A 17,517-nucleotide genomic window follows, 5' to 3' on the forward strand; every position below is an offset into this window, starting at 1 on the left:
AAATCCACTTACAGGTCCTTTAAATGCACTATCTAAGACAGGGTCTATGTAGCCTAGGCTGACCTCAAACTCGCCATGCGGCAGGACTAAGCTGTCCTGAAGGCATGTCTGTAGGCAAGTGTCTGGATAATGTTAGTTGATATGGGAAGATGCAGCCTGCTTTTGGCAGACCTCTTCTGCCAACGGTCTGGGTTTTGGACTGTGTTAAAAAGGAAACGGTGAGCTGAGAGCAGACATGCATGCTTTTTCTTACTGCCGTGGACTGCATGCGGTCAATTGCCTCAAGCTCCTGCCCTGACAGCCCCAGAATGATCACCTGTAAACCTGGAATCGTGAGCTGAATAAACTCTTCCTCTGAATGGCTCTTGTGTTGTTTCTCTTTCTATGTGTCCCTGGCTGTCCTTGAACTCACTCTGTAGACCAGGCTGGCCTTTCCCTTCCAAGAGCTGGAATTAGAAGCATGCCACCATACCTTACTTTAAAGTTGTTTTGTTGGAAAACTTTGTCACATGGAACTAGGACATGAAAATATATTATGAGGTAAAGAGAACCAGGAACAGGGATGAGAGACAAAAATGTGACCTAAGAACAATTGAGAAACATAAATTGTCAAAATGTCATAATGAATTTGTTCTTTTGTACAATAAATATGAGCTGATAATAAAATAATTCAGTAAATGTAGTGTTTCCCTGAACCTCATGAACTGTTCTAACAAGTTAGGAGTGGGTAGTAAACTTGAGAAACTAACACAGAACTCCTTTATGACCCAGTGTACACTGCTGGGCATTTGCTAACACACTCTTAAGTTAGTAGATCACAGAAGTCCATGCGTGCAAACAGAGACCTGGTTAATTTTCATGCCAACTTGCAACAACTTGGAATCATCTGAAAAGAGAGCCTCAGGCGAGGCATCATCTCTACCAGATTGACTTCTGGGCCTGTCTCTGTGACATGGGATGTCCTTCTGTATATATGTTGCTTTTATTGGTTGATGAATAAAGCTGTTTTAGCCGAAGGCCTAGCAGAGTAAAGCCAAGTGGGAAATCCAAACAGAGGTATAGAGAGAAAGTAGGCGGGGTCAAGAAAATGCCATGTAGCAGCCAAAGGAGATAGACACCAGGCTGGAATCTCACTAGTAGGCCACAGTCTCATGGTGATACATAGATGAATAGAAGTGGGTTAATTTAAGACATAAGAGTTAGCCAGGAATATGCTTGGATTATTGGCCAAACAGTGTTGTAATTAATATAGTTTCTGTGTGATTATTTGGGTCTGTGATCTGCTAACTTAAAGAGTGTGTTAGCAAATGCCCAGCAGTGTACACTGGGTCATAAAGGAGTTCTGCGTTAGTTTCTCAAGTTTACCACCCACTCCTGACTTGTCTCTTACATCTCTGGGGGATTGTCCTGATGGTTAACTGATGTATGAGAGTCCATCCCGCTGTGGACAGCACCAGTCCCTAAGCAGAGAAAGCTAGATGCTTTTGACTGTGGATGTGATGTCATTAGCAACTGTAGCCTGAAGTTATAAGCCAGATAAACGCTGTCTTTTCCATGCTGCTTTTGGTCAAGGTATTTGTCACAGTGACAGGAACAAAGCTAGAACACCCAGTCTGTAGTCACACGGTCAAAACAACCTGGAGCTGGCAACTGGTGTGAGCTGACGGGAGGTGACCTATGGTTCTCATGCTGTTTCCAGACAAACGTGTATTGTCAACTTGACAGTGTCTAGAACTACCCTGGAGAACACCCTTCAGGCACATCTGTGAGGTTTCTAGACTAGGTTATCTGAGGTGGGAGAACCCACCCTAAACATGGGCAGCATGGCTCCAGAGGCTGGAGTTCCCTCCTGAACACAAAATGAAAATGAACTGAGAAAGTAGTCATCCCTTTCTGACTGCAAATGCAGTGTGACCAGGTATCTCAGCTGCCTGCTGCCATGACAGTTATACCTCTGAACTAGTGGCCTTTGTCACAGCAATGCCAAAGATAACTAATATGACATTAATGCACTAGACCATGGCATGCACTGCAGAACTGGCTGGGGAGAGGTAGCAGAAGTCTTCTGTATTGATTATCACTGAGTAAGCATTGCACTACATGCATGGCCATGCATCCCAACTGGGATGACAGGCAGTAAGGAAACCATAGACACATTGTAGTGTTTGAATGAGAATGGTTCCCATAGACTCACACATTTGAATGTTTGGTCCCCAGTTAGGGGAACTGTTTAGGCTGCAGATCATGAAGTAAGCTCTCTGCTACTGCCCCAGCATCATGCCTGCCTGCCGGTTACCAGGCTTCCCGCCACGATGGTCATAGACCCGCCCTTTGAAACTGTAAGCAAGCCCCCAGTTAAATGCTTTCTTATAAAAATTTCCTCAGTCCGCAGCAATAGAACAGTAATTAAGACACATACATACAGAAAAGCTGGGATTGGTGGGCCACGGTGCACTCTGATGGAGACTCAGTAACAACAGTAAGCCAGATAACTCTCTGAGTTTGTTTTATAAATCTGAATTGAGGAAGTGGGTTTAACATATACAGCTGAACCAGAAGGTGAGTTTAGCTAAACTCAGTGGGGAGGTCTCGGTATGGGAGCTGTCTCAGGCTCTAAAAATCCAGGGAGAAAGACACCATTGCCATTCTCCGTGCACTCTGTCATCATCCACACAAGGCCAAGGGGCAGCTTTGTCATTTCTCTGACTGGGGAAGGGTCCAAGGCTGTGCTCATGTCGCCCGCACACACTCACTCCGGACTTCGTTCACTCCCCACACACACGTGTGAGAGGGAGAGCATCTGCTTTTGCCTGTACTCAGCAGAAGGTTGGAGTCTTCTTAATCCATGAGGCCAAATATGGAAGATGTTTTTAGGCTGCACTAGGAACACCAAGGAGACCCTGAGGGGGATGGGTCATGGGAGATTCTTCTCTGAGGTCCGGCACCATTCTGGGTTCTAAGTGAGGGGCAGGGGCTGTAGAAAACACAGATGAGTGAACAGACTTCTGTCCCGTCAGGTTGGGCAAGAAGACAATGTTGGGCCAGGTAAGAGCTGAAGGGAATAGGGGACATGGTGATGCACACGTGCAGTAGTGCACACTTGCAATGGTGCATGCTTACAATGGTGCACACCTGAGATAATGATGTGCATGTGCACCTGCAATGTGCATGCCTGCAACGGTGCACACCTGCAATGATGCACACCTACAATGGTGTGCACCTGCAATGATGCACACCTGCAATGATGTGCACCTGCAATGTGTGTGCCCGCAACGGTGCACACCTGCAATGCTTTCAACACAGGGTGCCGATGCAGGAGGATTCAAAGAAAAACTTTTAAAACCTCTTAAAAGAGAGAAAGTTTTGCAGGGGGTAGAGTGGTTCATAACACTCTTGCAGAGGACCCAGATTCAGTCCCCAGTACCTTTAGTGGGTGGCTCCCAACTGTTTGTAACTACAGTTCCAAGAGATCTTGCATTCTCTTCTGGTCTCTGATGGCACACACATGATTTGCAGGCAAACATGCATACACAGAGAATAAAAATAAATCTGGGGGGGAAATCTCTGCAGAGCTAGATAAATGACTCCTCTTCCATGGTTAATGGTGGAAGATACAAAATAATCCCACACTAGTTCAGAATCATGTCTAATAAAGGGTTATTTATTTAGGGAAGACTTACAGATCACTGTCCTAAATCTCAGTCCTCTGCATGAATGGGAAACAGAAACAGAGTCTAGCAGCTGGAAGTGAGAGCCGTAAGCAAGAGAGCAAGTGCATGCTTTATAGCTGCATTTTTAGTACAAGAGAGCACACACAAGCAGGCTGGTATCTTAAAGGCTATTGGCTGAAGGAGCAGAAGGAGCTCCCACAACCTCCTCCTTTTGTTTAAATAAGAGAGTTCCAAACCCAATACAAAACTATGTACACTAGGAACAGATATCAAGTATAAGATTAGAATTACAACCAGCATAAACAATATTAAGAATTATCAATGCTAAATGTTTTAATAAACATTCTATCCTAAGGAGTCTACTTCTTGTATTGGAAATGGCTTGGCTAGATCATAAGAGGATAGTAACTATGACTATCTAATCTTCAACTGCTGAGAAGGGAGGTAATATTACTTGAGTAGGCAGGAAGTGCAATCAAGCAGCTTCCAAAATGTGCAGTAGATGACAGAGACAACTGACTGCCTGAGCAATCACCCAAAGTCTTATTTGCAACTTTGGCTAAGGCCTAATCAACAGAATGGTGCCTAACCTGTGGACAACTGCATCCACATAAAACCTTAGAGAGCTTGGGAAGTAATTCTAGACACAAAACAACAGTGTTTAGCATGGCTTCCTAACAGTACTTTCTTGGGTGGGCTCTGCTTGCTAGAGGCAAGCACTCTCATTTAAGAGAGGCTTCCTGACTCAGCTTTAATTGCAAAACCTTGCAGTTCTTTTAAGACGTCCTGCCCCCCCCCCAAAAAACCCCACTTAAATAGTGTTTATGAAAAACTGACTACATATTTTTGGTGGTGGCAGGGACCTTGAAATGCCATAGAGTTGTGGCAATAAATATGGCTCCAGCCAGTACCTCCACCATGAGGCTAGACTCTCAGGAAGCTAAGAAATGGGGAGGATCCAGCAATGAGGTCCCAGCTTTAATCCTAGCCACATCGCTTAGCAAACTAAAGACTCGTGTGATCAGAAAAAGAGAGATATACAGTAAAGATAGATTCAAAGACAAAGAAAACCTCTAATCAGTTTACAGTGTGTTAAAAATATATGTAGGCTTGGGAGAGAAAAGAAAAAAAAGATAAAGTCCTTTAAAAAAAGAAAGAAAGAGAGTAGTTGGGTGTGATAGAACACATCTTTAATCCCAACACTTGGGAAGCAGAGGCAGGCAGATTTCTGTGAGTTCAAGGACAACCTTGTCTACAGAGTGAGTTCCAAGACAGCCAAAGATACACAGAGAAACCCTGTATCAAAAAGTCAAAAATTAAAAATAAAAATAAAAGAAACAGAGGTTAAAATAAAGACACATAAAGATGAAAAATACACAGAGAGTCATTATGTTTTCTTTGAATTGTTTGAATGATGAGGAAGGAGCAACAGCTGCTAAAAGGTATTTGTTTATAAATGCTGCTGAATTAATCCAAGATAGGTATTTTGAAAATACCTTGACTTCAAATTGAAGTCAAAAGGTACGTTACTTTGGAGACAAAGTTTTGCTTTTGTTTCCACAAGAAATGAAAGGCTGTGGATTCATTCAGGGTTAAGAAAAATCAGGTTTGAGCAAGAAAGACCCCCTGAGAAATCTCCAATAGGAGCAGATGGCCCAGATGTCTGAGCTCTACATCCAGAACAGGTTCAGGACTGCTGTCTGAGATGATCAAGACTCACTGAATTTTTCATTCAGGACTTGACCATAATTCTAAATTTTCTTTAGGTCCCTGTAAGATTATCAGCACTCCCAATCAGTAGGAAGTAGCCTGGAAAACTATGCCCACATTTCCTAAAAATGTACTATGGATATTTTCCTTTGTTTAGAATGTTGGTTACAAAGTTGTTATGGATAATGGTCAGGAGAAAAGCTAAACAAAGGATATTAGATTCAGAGTTCTTGTTTTAAAAAAGGGGGAAGTGCTGTGGGACAATGGTCTTTTATCCTGTTACTTGTGTTATTTTTAATAAAACACTGATTGGCCAGTAGCCAGGCAGGAAGTAGAGGCAGGGCAACGAAAATTATGGGAAGTTTCAGTCTGCAGCCATCACCCAGACACAGAGGAAGCAAGATGTAACTGCCTCACCAAATGAGGTACCAAGCCACATGGCTAACACAGACAAGAATAATGGACTAATATAAGATGCAAGAATTAGTTAATAAGAAAAGCCTGAGCTACTAGGCTAACCAGTTTATAATTAATATAGACCTCTGTGTGTTTTCCTTTGAACTGAACCACTGAAGGACCGGGTGGGACAGAAACCTCTATCAACACATGGTGAAGTGTTTGCTGTACAAAAATGGGCATCGAGATGAGAATTTGATGATGAGAATCCATGTGAAAATGCCAAAGTGGTGTGTACCTGAAGTCCCAGAGCTGGGCAGGCAGCATCAGGAAAAGCCCTAGGACTTGCTAGCCAGAAAGCCTAATGGTGAGCGAGAGATCCTGTCTCAAAAACTAAGGTGGAGAGTGATTGAGGAAGACACTGTGGACCTCTGACCTCCACCCCCTCCACACGCACCCCCCCACACACACACCTACCTCCACACACCCCCACATGCTCCCCACATACAACCCCCACACAATGCACCACATACACGTACCTCATACAAGGCACCCTCCACACATGCACCCCCATGCACATCCCCATACCCCCCACGCACCCACATCCAACCCACCACACACACATGCACCCCCCTTATGTACCCCTTCACACATGTACACACACACTCACACACACACAATACACAGGACATACACTCTACAACACATAAAAAAGCTCTGCAGTAATAGCAGTAAAATTGAACAATACAATCAGTTGTGATCTTCATAGTGGTGTTCTAGCAGAACCTCCTGAACATCAAATAAGCAAATATTGAGCCTTGCCCAAACAGGAAACTAGGGTTAGGCTCCTGAAAGCCGCACTGGTTTTGCCTACTGACCACGTATACGCTTCCCCATGTCTCTGTCGGAAGACAACGTATTTCATCTGTTTGTCATCTGTTCACATAGGACCCAGAGCCCAGGGCTCTCTAACTCAGCCTAGAGGCTCATCTGACATGTGTGCTTCTCTGATGCTCCCGCACGCGTCTCATTCTCAAGGCTATTACACAGCACTTCACAGTGTGGCTGTGAAGCCTTCTGAGCAGCGGAACCACGAAAACGTAGGGACTCAGCAGTGTGTAGTACTGCAGTCTTGATGCTTGGGAGACTGAGACAGGGGGATCGTGGCTTTGAGGCAGACCTCTGTAAAACAATGAGACCCTCTGTCAGAACAAACTAGAGCCAGAGAAGCACCTTAGTGTACAAAGTCACCCTGCCACCGAGCCTGATGACATAGTGGAAGGAGAGAACCGACTCTCTCGGGTGTCCTTGGCCCTCTGCAGTCATGGCCCACATACGCACACATACACACACGCACACACACACACACAGACACATATGCACACACACATAGACACACACAGACACACACACGCACACACACTGATTAATCTGGTATCTCTTAAAACAGGACTAGAGAGATGTGGTCATGTAAGCACAGGGCCTAAGCTCTGATCTCCATACTCACATAAAAAGACAGGAAGTAGAACATACCTGCAACTCCAGCGAGACGGGAGGATCCCAGGGGCTGCTGGCCAAGCACTCTAGTGACTCCTTAAACTAAGTTTGCTGAGAGACCCTGTCCCAGAAGACACGGTCGACAGAGGTTGTCCTCTGGCCCAAACATGCACACACCAAGGGAAGTGCTCCCCCACATTCACACACATACATGCAAATACACATAGATGCACATGCAAACAAACACACGCATACGTGAACGCACATACACACAGAGAAACCAGCATACTGTCCAATACATAGCACATCCTTCAGTCACATGCAATGGGTTATTTAAATGTTACTTAAAGCCCAAAGGCTATTGAGAGCGATCTGTCGATCCTGTGCTAATGCTGCACCAGTTTACATGAGTGACTCTGCAGGGAATGAAGCGGGCCAGGGAAGATTGTTGTTTGATGACTGGCTCTCCACGACTTGCTCAGCCTGCTTCTCATTTACCCAGGACCACCTGAGCGCAGGGGTGGCGCCACCCACAGTGGGCTGGGCCTCACACGTCAATCACTAATCAAGAAATGCTCCACAGACTTGCACACAAGTCAATTTGAGGGAAGTATTTTTTCAACTGAGGTTCTTCTCTCAAGTAGTCCTAGCTTGTGTCAAGTTGACAAAAAGAGGAACCAGGACACTCATGTAGCCCAGGCTGACCGCGGACTTGCTATGTAGTTGAGGATAATTGAACTTCTAATCTTCCCACCTTTTCTTTCTAAGTTCTGGGATCACAGACCCACACCAGCACACTGCACACCAGTTCATGCAGTGCTGGGTTGAGCCCCGGTGCTTTTGGATGACAGGAAAACATGTTACCAACTAAGCTACATCCCCTCCCCACATCTTAATTAAAGATTAAAAAAAAACAGACACAGTAGGTAAAGATACACAGTCATGAAGTAGTCAGGGCTAATAAAAACAATCCTGAGGGAGAACACTAATAAAGATGATTGTGAAAGATACACAATGATAAAGGCAGGATCAAATAAAGATAAAAGGCAATCATATAGATAAAGAAAAACAAGATTTTAGTACTAAAGAAAGAAAACGCCACCAGCTAACCCTGAACAAAGGCTTAAGTCATCTCTGCTCTTGTTTGCCGAGGATGTCTCCACTGCTAGTTTTTCCAGACTGGTCTCCAACTCCTGAGCTCTGGTTAGCCACCTGCTTTGGTCTCCGGCGTAGCCAGGACTACAGGTGCACACCACCACACCCGGCTGTAGATATTTTTTTAATTGGCAAAAAATAATAACAGAGATTTCAGAGGGTTGCTGGGAGGATTAGCCGGCCCTATTACTGTGTGGAAAGCACGGAGAACGCCTTGCACAGAGTGCGTGTTTAGTAAGTGGTAGCTGTCATCATTATTGTTATTGTAGCAGTTGCCCTTATGGATTTAATTGCCATGATGCCAGTGTCTCCAAGGTTCCAGGGCCAGAGCCAGCAGCCGTGAGTGACAGCTGGGGATTTGAGCAAGTAGGAGGCAGCCGCCCAAATCCTTCTTGTGGAACAAAAAATAAGGACATAGTTGAGCCGGAGAGACAGCCAGGTGGCAGGCTTCCTCCTCCTACCTCCTTCTCCTGAGTTTCACAGACATCTAGCCTCTTCTTCCTGTTTTGCCCAAGGGAGTTTTAGTAACAAAGGAAGCCTGTGCAGGGGAGGATGGAATCTACAGAGAGTTTCAAAGAAGAGGCAGGGGAAGAGAAACTGGGAAGGACTTCCTCCCGTACTGGAGCGGCTTTGTCAAACGGTAGCTGCACATCCTGGCAGGCAGCCAACTCCTACACCATGAGAAGCCCTTCTAGTTTCTCTCCCAAGGGTGAGGTGCCATGACTCTGTTTTACCGAAGGCTAGGCCTAGAACAAGAAAGATTCAGCCCAGGTTCATCCAGGTTAATGGAGTCACATTCTAAAGCATTTTTTTTAGCCTGAAGAGAGAGTCAAGAGAGGGGGCAGAGAGGAGAGGCAAAAGAGTGGGTTCATGTCTCCATTTGAAGAAAAGATGAGGAAAACATTCAGCTTATAGACCTGAGGTGACCAAGAGGGCTGTCAGGGTCAGATCCTAGGTCCTAGGAGCCCTAGTTATAGAGAAAATAAAGTTATAGAGAAAGCAGAAAAGGTATCCACTGTGGGAAGAGGGACGAAAGGATGCCAGGACTCATGCCTCCCAGTCCTGATGTGAAGTAGAGGCTACCAGATACCCATAGCTGAGCGGTCCCAACCAAGCTGTGCTCCCCTGTAGTCTTGGCTCCGGTCCTGCGGTGTTCTGAGAGTTTCTCAGAACTGTGTGAAATCAGTCAGTAAAGCACTTGCCGTAGCCGTGAGGACCCATGTAAAAGGCCTGGGGTGGTGATGTGTGTGTAACCCCAGGACTGGGGAGGCGAGGCCGATCCCTGGATCCCCAGGTGCTCTGACTGGCTGTCCTCAAAAGGATGAGAGCTCTATCTCAAAACCAAACAAGCAAACAAAACACCAAGGCGAATGCTCTCCAGGGCTACCCTCTAACTGCCTAATGGACATGAACACCTGCACACACAGTCCATTTGTATACACAGGTGCGTGCACACACAATTCAAAATGTAAAAGTCTCTGGAACACTGATTGGTCTTACTGAGGAGAAGGGTTTAGTTCTCAGCGCAGACATGATGGCTCACAACTGCCTATAACTCCCATTCTAGAGGATCGGATGCTCTTTTCTTTGTTTTGTTTTTGGAAACATGGTTTCTCTGTGTCGCCCTGACTTTCCTGGAACTGGCTATGTAGACCAGGCTGGACTTGAACTCAGAGATCTGCCTGTCTCTGCCTCCCAAGTGCTGGGATTAAAAACTCTGACCTCTGAGCGCACCAGACACTCAGACACATAGGCACAACACCCATACAAATAAAATGCAAGTAATTAAGGTTCTTTTAAATCTGTTTCCAAGAGACAAGCTGCTCCTCTGTCTGGCACCTGCACCTGCCATCCCCCTTTCTTCTCCCAGTGTGAGACTCTAGGGAATGCCAAGCTTCTTGACGGGCATCATCTCAGTAGTGCAATCTCCAATAGGAGAAGCACAGTGTATCTTTAGAATATCTTCATTCCTGCCAGGCTGCTTACAAAATTACCTCAGAGGTGGGTCTGGAGAGGTCCAGTAGCCCAGCTACGCTGCTGAGGGATACTGTGAACAGGGTCATCACGGGTCCCTGTGTTATGGGGGTGCAGTATAGAGAACAGAGTCATCACGGGTCCCTGTGTTATGTGGGGAGCAGTATAGAGAAAGGGTCATCACGGGTCCCTGTGTTATGAGGGGGAGCAGTGTAGAGAACAGGGTCATCACGGGTCCCTGTGTTATGTGGGGGGGGGCAGTATAGAGAGCAGAGTCATCACCAGTCCCTGTGTTATGGGGGGTAGTATAGAGAACAGGGTCATCACGGCTCCCTATGTTATGGGGGCAGTATAGAGAACAGGATCATCACGGGTCCCTGTATGTGTGTGTTGAACTGTGATCAGGGTCACCATGGGTCCCTGTATGTGTGTGGGGTACTGCGAGTGGGGTCACCACGGGTCCCTGTATGTGTGTGGGGTACTGTGAGCAGGGTCAACATGGGTCCCTGTGTGTGTGTGTGTGTGTGTGTGTGTGTGTGTGTGTGTGTGTGCAGATGCTCTGAGGTACTTTGTGTGCTTTGCTCTGGTATGGATTGAACCAACTGTGGTCAGAAGACATGGGATGGGGACTGTCCCTCAAGTGGCCCTGGCTTGTGTTTCTGGCTTGGCTCCGTATATGCCTATGTTTTAGTTTTGTTAATATTTTTTTATTTTGTTTTGTTTTTTGTTTTTTATTTTTTGTTTTTGTTTTTTGAGACAGAGTTTCTCTGTGTAATAGCCCTGGTTGTCCTGGAACTCATTCTGTAGACCAGGCTGACCTTGAGCTCAGAGATCCACCTGCCTCTGCCTCCTGAGTGTTGGGATTAAAGGTGTGCGCCATGGCTGCAGCTGCTACCACCACTGCTGTCCCCACCACTGCCTGGCTAGTTTGATTTTTCCAAGTTGGGATCTTGCTCTGTAACCTTGGCTCTCTCTCTTCCTGCCTCAGCCTCCTGAGTGCTGGGATTGCACGCATGTATTATCACACTTAGTTTTGTTCATGTTTGTGTATGTTCGTGTGTATGTACATGTCTGTGCATGTGGAGGCCAGAGGACAACCTTAAGTACCAATTATTATGGGCCACCTGTTCTTTTGGAAACTCCAGATCGCTCCTGCACAGTCTGAGAAGCCCCAGCTGCCTCTCTCTCCAGACCCCGCCCACTCAGAGAATCTCCAACAAAGAAAAGCCCAGCTCCACATTCTTGGTGGCTGTGGCATCTCCTACCCTGAAGTTGCCAGCTGCCCAATCCCCACCTAAAGTGCTCCGGAGACTTTTGACCACACTTGGGCACAACCCCAGCTTGTGGTGGACACATCACCACTCCCCTACGAGCTGGATACGCTCCCGCCTTTGTTCTCAAGCATGATTTCTCAGGCCTGCTCTCTGGGTCTAGAGGACTCACCCAGGAATTGCTTTGCTCAAATAAACCCACTCTTTTACTTTTTCAGTTCAGCTTGATCTGACTTCCTGTGTAGGTGGAGAAACCTATTATCAAGAAACAGAAAGTCTATTACACCGACCTTGCATTTTTTTAATGGCACTAATGTTTGGAGAGTGAAGGTACTTTAGATGATCCACCTTATGTTTGGTGTTTGTTTTGTTGTTGTTGTTATTCTCCTTTGTTTTTGAGTTGGGGTCTCACTAAGTTGGAACTCTTTGTGTAGACCAAATTGGCTTTGAACTCTTAGAAACCTACCTGCCTCTGCTCCGCAGGTGCTGGGATCAAAGGTACGCCTCCCCATACCCAGCCTCACCTTGGAGAGAGTTTCTCACTAGCCCAAGACTTGACAGATAGGCTAGTCTGACTGCACGGAGCTCCATGGATCCTCCTGTCCTCACCTCCTGGTTCTGACATTACAAGCACACACCAGATCAGCCATAGAAAGGAGACTCTTACCTGTGGAACTGCCTAGAAGCTGTGCAGAGAGATCCAGGGCTACCGCGAGCTGTAACCCATACTTGGTGGGCTTTCTGCTGATACGGCTGTCCCTAAGTCATCCCTATTTCTGTAAGAGCCCAATATTCTTTCATTTGCCAAGTTAGACTCTGGAGCAGTCTTACTTTGGTCTGTTGTGGGTTTCCTATCTGGGCCAAGTAGAAATGTGTGTCTGGTGTCTCCCTAGGAAAGTCACATAGCATGGCCACTACTGTTGAAGGGCAGCTACTGTGTCGCAGACCGAGGTCAAACCCAGCAGCAGGCAGATGGTTAACTGAGTCCCCACAAAGTGTCTCTGCCGCCTCATCCCACTGTATTCCCACAACCTCACACAACACTTGACCATTTAAACCTAACCGAACCCAGGCATCCACACATTCAATCCCCCATAGCTGTGACAATCATGACAACACTGACTTAGGGTTAACTAGAGGAAAATAAGGACGTACCAATATGAGTGTGTCCGAGGGGAGCCACCCCACTCCAATGTGTATCTGGTCACTAAACACTTTAAAAATAAATTACACCACCTTTAAATGAATTCTTAAAAGTTAGGTGGATGAAGAAACTCAAGAACTCCATTGTACAAGATGCTGACTTTAGCTCCCACCCAGGCGATGTGTTCTGAGAAAAGCTAAAGGGATTTCAAGTGCATCATCACCAAACAATGAGAGCCATGTGTAGCAGTGTGCGTGTGAACTAGCTGGAGTCATTCACCCCACAGTGCACACAGATTTCTTTATGTTTTGTTTGTTTTGTTTTGTTTGTTTTTACCCGGGTACTGGGAATGGAATTCAGAGCTTCATGATAGCTAAGTAAATACTCTACCTGTGAGCCACACCCCAACCGCTCACCGGGAGATTCTAGGTAGGTGTTCTACCACTGAGTCACACCCCAGCCCCTCACTGGGGGATTCTATGCAGGGGCTCTACCACTGAATTGTACCCCAGCTTCTCACTGGGGGAGTCTATGCAGGGGCTCTACCACTAAGCCATACTCCAAAACAAGACCGTCTCATTTATCCAACATTTACCTCGTCTTTTTTTTCCATCAGAGACCATGGCAGATGGTTGGCCTAGACCTGGCTTGTGGAAGTGTGTTTGAGACAGGTAGGGACTATGCAAAGGGGGATTAAGCCATCCAGTGCTGGGAAAGCTTCCCATGGGAATCCTCCCTCTCCCTCTTTCTGAACAGAGACATTCATGGGAGCCCAGGGCTGACATACCACTCGAGTTAAAAGCACAAATAGTCCCGTTCACCCTGATGTGCAGCAGGACAACCCTAGTTCCTGGTGAGCAAAGTTGATCAATGTGCTGCCTGCAGCCATTCAGACGTTCAGCAGTCAGGCGTGGAGTCCAGTGAGATATCTGGTCTTCAAAAGAATAAAGTGGAGAAAAATTGGAGAAGATACCTAAGGCTGACCTCTGCCTTCCACATATAAGTGCATATATGTGCACATGCACCTGCTCAGAGCCACACACATGCACTTTAGCTATAGCCTGTCTTAGTTAGGGTTACTATTGCTGTGACAAAACACTATGACCAAAAGCAAGTTGGGGAGGAAAGGGCATATTTTGGCTCACACCGCCACACCCTAGTCCACCACTGAAGGAAGTCAGGACAGGAACTCAAACAGGATAGGAAACTGGAGACGGTAGAGGAACAGTGCTTACTGACTTACTCATCATGGGCTGGTCAGTTTGCCTTCTTATAGAACTCTAGACCACTCTAGGCACCCTGCCCTCCAGGATGGACCACCCACAATAGGCTGGACCCTCTCCCATGAGTTATTAAGAAAATGCCCTACAGACTTGCCTACAGCCTCATCTTCTGGAGACATTTTCTCAGTTGAGATTCCCTCCTCTCAGATAGCTCTAGCTTATCTCAGATTGACACAAAAATTAGCCAGTAGGTACCCTAACAGGGTGGGCTCTTTCAAGAAAAGGAAAATAGAATGCAGCACCCTAAAGCAGGAAAGGGAAAAATTATCAAGAAGGATTAAATACAGTGAGCGATGGGAGTGTGGAGTAGAGGCGAGAATATCTCCCGCTAAGAACTACTGAAGAAATCATATATACTTATATTAGTAGCAGTTTAATGGTGTTCCCCTGAAATGGGAAGATAAGACCCCAGCAAGTCAAACTACAGATACCAAGGATGGGTTACCTCTTTTTGAGTTGTTTGCCAGTAGGGTCCCATAGATGCTTCAGACATTAGACTATTGCCAATGCTCTTGGTTATCCCCCGAACTTGATTGACAGCAAGATGCTATAGTTAAAGACACCACCACTTAAATCAGACAACACAAAGGAATTAAGCTGGAACTGACCTAGAAGCCCCATCCCTACCAGCTAACGTTCACAGTGCGGGAAGCTGCTGTACTCACTGCTGGAGAAAGGAAGTGATCGTCTGTCTTTCCAGCCTGGGAGTCATGTGCTAAAACAACGCCTGATTGCAAGATATGTCCACTGCGCAGGTTGTTAGTCAGGGGTGGAGACAACCTCAAGGAAACGATTTTTCCAGACACACTAGGGTAGGTGCATGGATGAACTCACAGTGGTTGTGACAGCGTGCCCACATCTACTGAGGCTCAAGATGACACAATCCCAGCAAGGAGTGGGAGACGGATATGCATCCCACTCCTGGCTGAGGAGCTATTAGTATTCAATTTAATGCTTTAAATGAAATGTTTTAACGATGTGACTCCTGGTATCCCAGAAATATTTAGCCAGCACTTAATCTGGACTTACTGGGTTTAAAAAGAGAGGGGAGGAGCTTGAACTTGTGTGGGAAGGGAGGATAGAGAGGATCTGGGAGGAGCCAGAGGGGTTGAATATAATCAAAGTGCATTGTATGAAATTCTCAAACAATAATCAGGGAATTATTTTTTATATTTTTAAAGAGTGACTTTCTCTTTTATTTTTAAAAATAATTTCACTTTTATTTTGTTCTGTGGGTACCACATGCATGCAGTGCCTGCAGAGATTCCCTGAAACTACAGCCATCAGGCTGGACTGGGAGTTAAACCTAAATCCTTGGGATAAGTAGCCAGTCAGCCAGGGCTCTTAATCCCTGAGCCACCTCTTCAGCCCCACACAGTACTTTTCTTTAACAGACAGAGAAAAAAGAAATGCCTTCATGGATACACTGTCAAATTGACAGAGGAGGCCAGAGGGATGGCTCAGCAGTTACAAAGCATCGAGTGCTCTTCCAGAAGACCCAGGTTCAATTCCCAGCACCTGCAGGGTGGCTCACAACTGTCTGTAATTATATTTACGGGGGACCTGACACTCTAACATAGGCATACACGCAGGCAAAACACCAATGCACATTCAAAAACAAAAAACCACCAACATTAAAAAAGGAAAAGAAACCTAGTCAAATAGGCAAAGGATATTAGCCACCAGAAGAGGCACCCTGGTTCCCCTTAGAATCAGCTGATTGAACAACAGCGGCAGCATCTCCACCCTGGGACTCTGTGGGTATAGGCCTTCACCACAGCAGAAAGATTCCTGTTAGCCTCTGAGGACGTCCCGGGGAGTGTGGGCCCAGCTGGGCAGTCCGAGTGGTCCAGCGGCCAGTCAACCTGAGACTGCTTTAAAGATGTTGAGGGCTGAGGATGCGACTGAGTTGGAAGAGCGCTTGGTTCGGTCACCAGTCCCAAACCAGGATATAGCTCACACCATGGCTCCAGTCCTCAGGAGGTGGAAGCAAGAGGATCAGGAGCTCAAAGATGTCCTCTGGGGCTAGCAAATTCAAGGTCACCACTGGTTATATGAGACCCTATCTCAGAAAAGAAAAGAAGAGGTTCGGTTGTCATCCTTGGCTACGTAAGGGACTCAAGGCAAGCCTGGGCTACATGTGACTGTCTCAAAAACAACTAAAAACATCTTAAAGAACCCAATAAGGTCCATTTTGGTAATATCTCTGCTAAGCTAAGCACCCACCCTCCCCGACAAGGGTTTGAACCTACAGTCCAGGGCACGCTAAGCAAACACTACCACTGAGCGTATGCCCAGCCCACTTTCTACTCTTTATTTTGAGACAGGCTCTCACTAAGTTGTCCAGGCTGGCCTTGAGCTGGCTCTGTAGGTCAGATTAGCCTTAAATTTACAATCATCCTTCCTCAGTATTCCCAGCAGCCATGACAATGGGCCTACAAGCAGCACGTCATCCCATCTGATGCTGGCTCCCTTGTTTCCCGCGTTCTTGATAGTATGAGGGGTGCTATTACATAAGCAAGCTGAGCTTGGGGCATGGGTAGGGGAGATAGACAGAGACCCTGTGGGCTCCGGCGAGCCATGTGCCCAGTTGAAGGTTTTAGGTATGACTTCACTGACTCATTCACCCAGTCCTTTGTTTACTCATCTATCTGGATAGGGAAGGGGAGCAAAGGCTCTGGGGTCGCCTGGTTCAACCCCGCCCTCCAACCAATCATCCACTGAATGACATTGGACAAGTAGTTTCACCAAACCAAGGCTCAGTTTCTTTATCTATGAGGGCCTCCGAGTGCTTACTGGACAGTGTCCACATTCTCTCTAGAGAGTGAGGATATTTGTTGTTGTTGTTTTTCTTTTTTAAGGCTCTGTTTTATATTCAGTCATCTGTGTGTATCTGTGTATGGGTTTGTGCACGAGAGCACAATGCCTGTGGAAGGCGGAACATCCCCTGGAGGTAAAGTTACAGTCAGTTTTGAACCTCCTGACATGGGTGCTGGGAACCGAACTCTGGTCCTCTGGAATAGCATCATGTACTCTTAACCACTGAGACATGTCTCCAGCCCCAATAGTGGGTTTAGGTATGCACAAGATGTGGGAGCAAGGGGCCCCCCGTGGCTTCTCCAAGAATGAGCGGTTCGGGCTGACCCTCTTGGAGCCTCACTCCAGCTGAAAAAGGAAGGGGTCAGCTTTACCCAGAATTCACCAGCTGGCAGCATGGAGCTCAGAAGGAAGAGAACCATTACTCCCTTCTCCCTGAAGTCCTGGTGACCACATGCTTCTAATCTCGTGGATTTGCCTGTTCTATGTGTTCACAGAGTCCCCTCACCTGTGGCCCTTTGTCCAGCCATGTGGTGTTTCCAGGGTCTGTTTAGGGTGTCGCATACATCACAGCGTCATTCCTGTAAGTATCTGCCTAA

Source organism: Arvicola amphibius, chromosome 12 (genome assembly GCF_903992535.2).
Source record: "Arvicola amphibius chromosome 12, mArvAmp1.2, whole genome shotgun sequence".
Taxonomy (NCBI): domain Eukaryota; kingdom Metazoa; phylum Chordata; class Mammalia; order Rodentia; family Cricetidae; genus Arvicola; species Arvicola amphibius.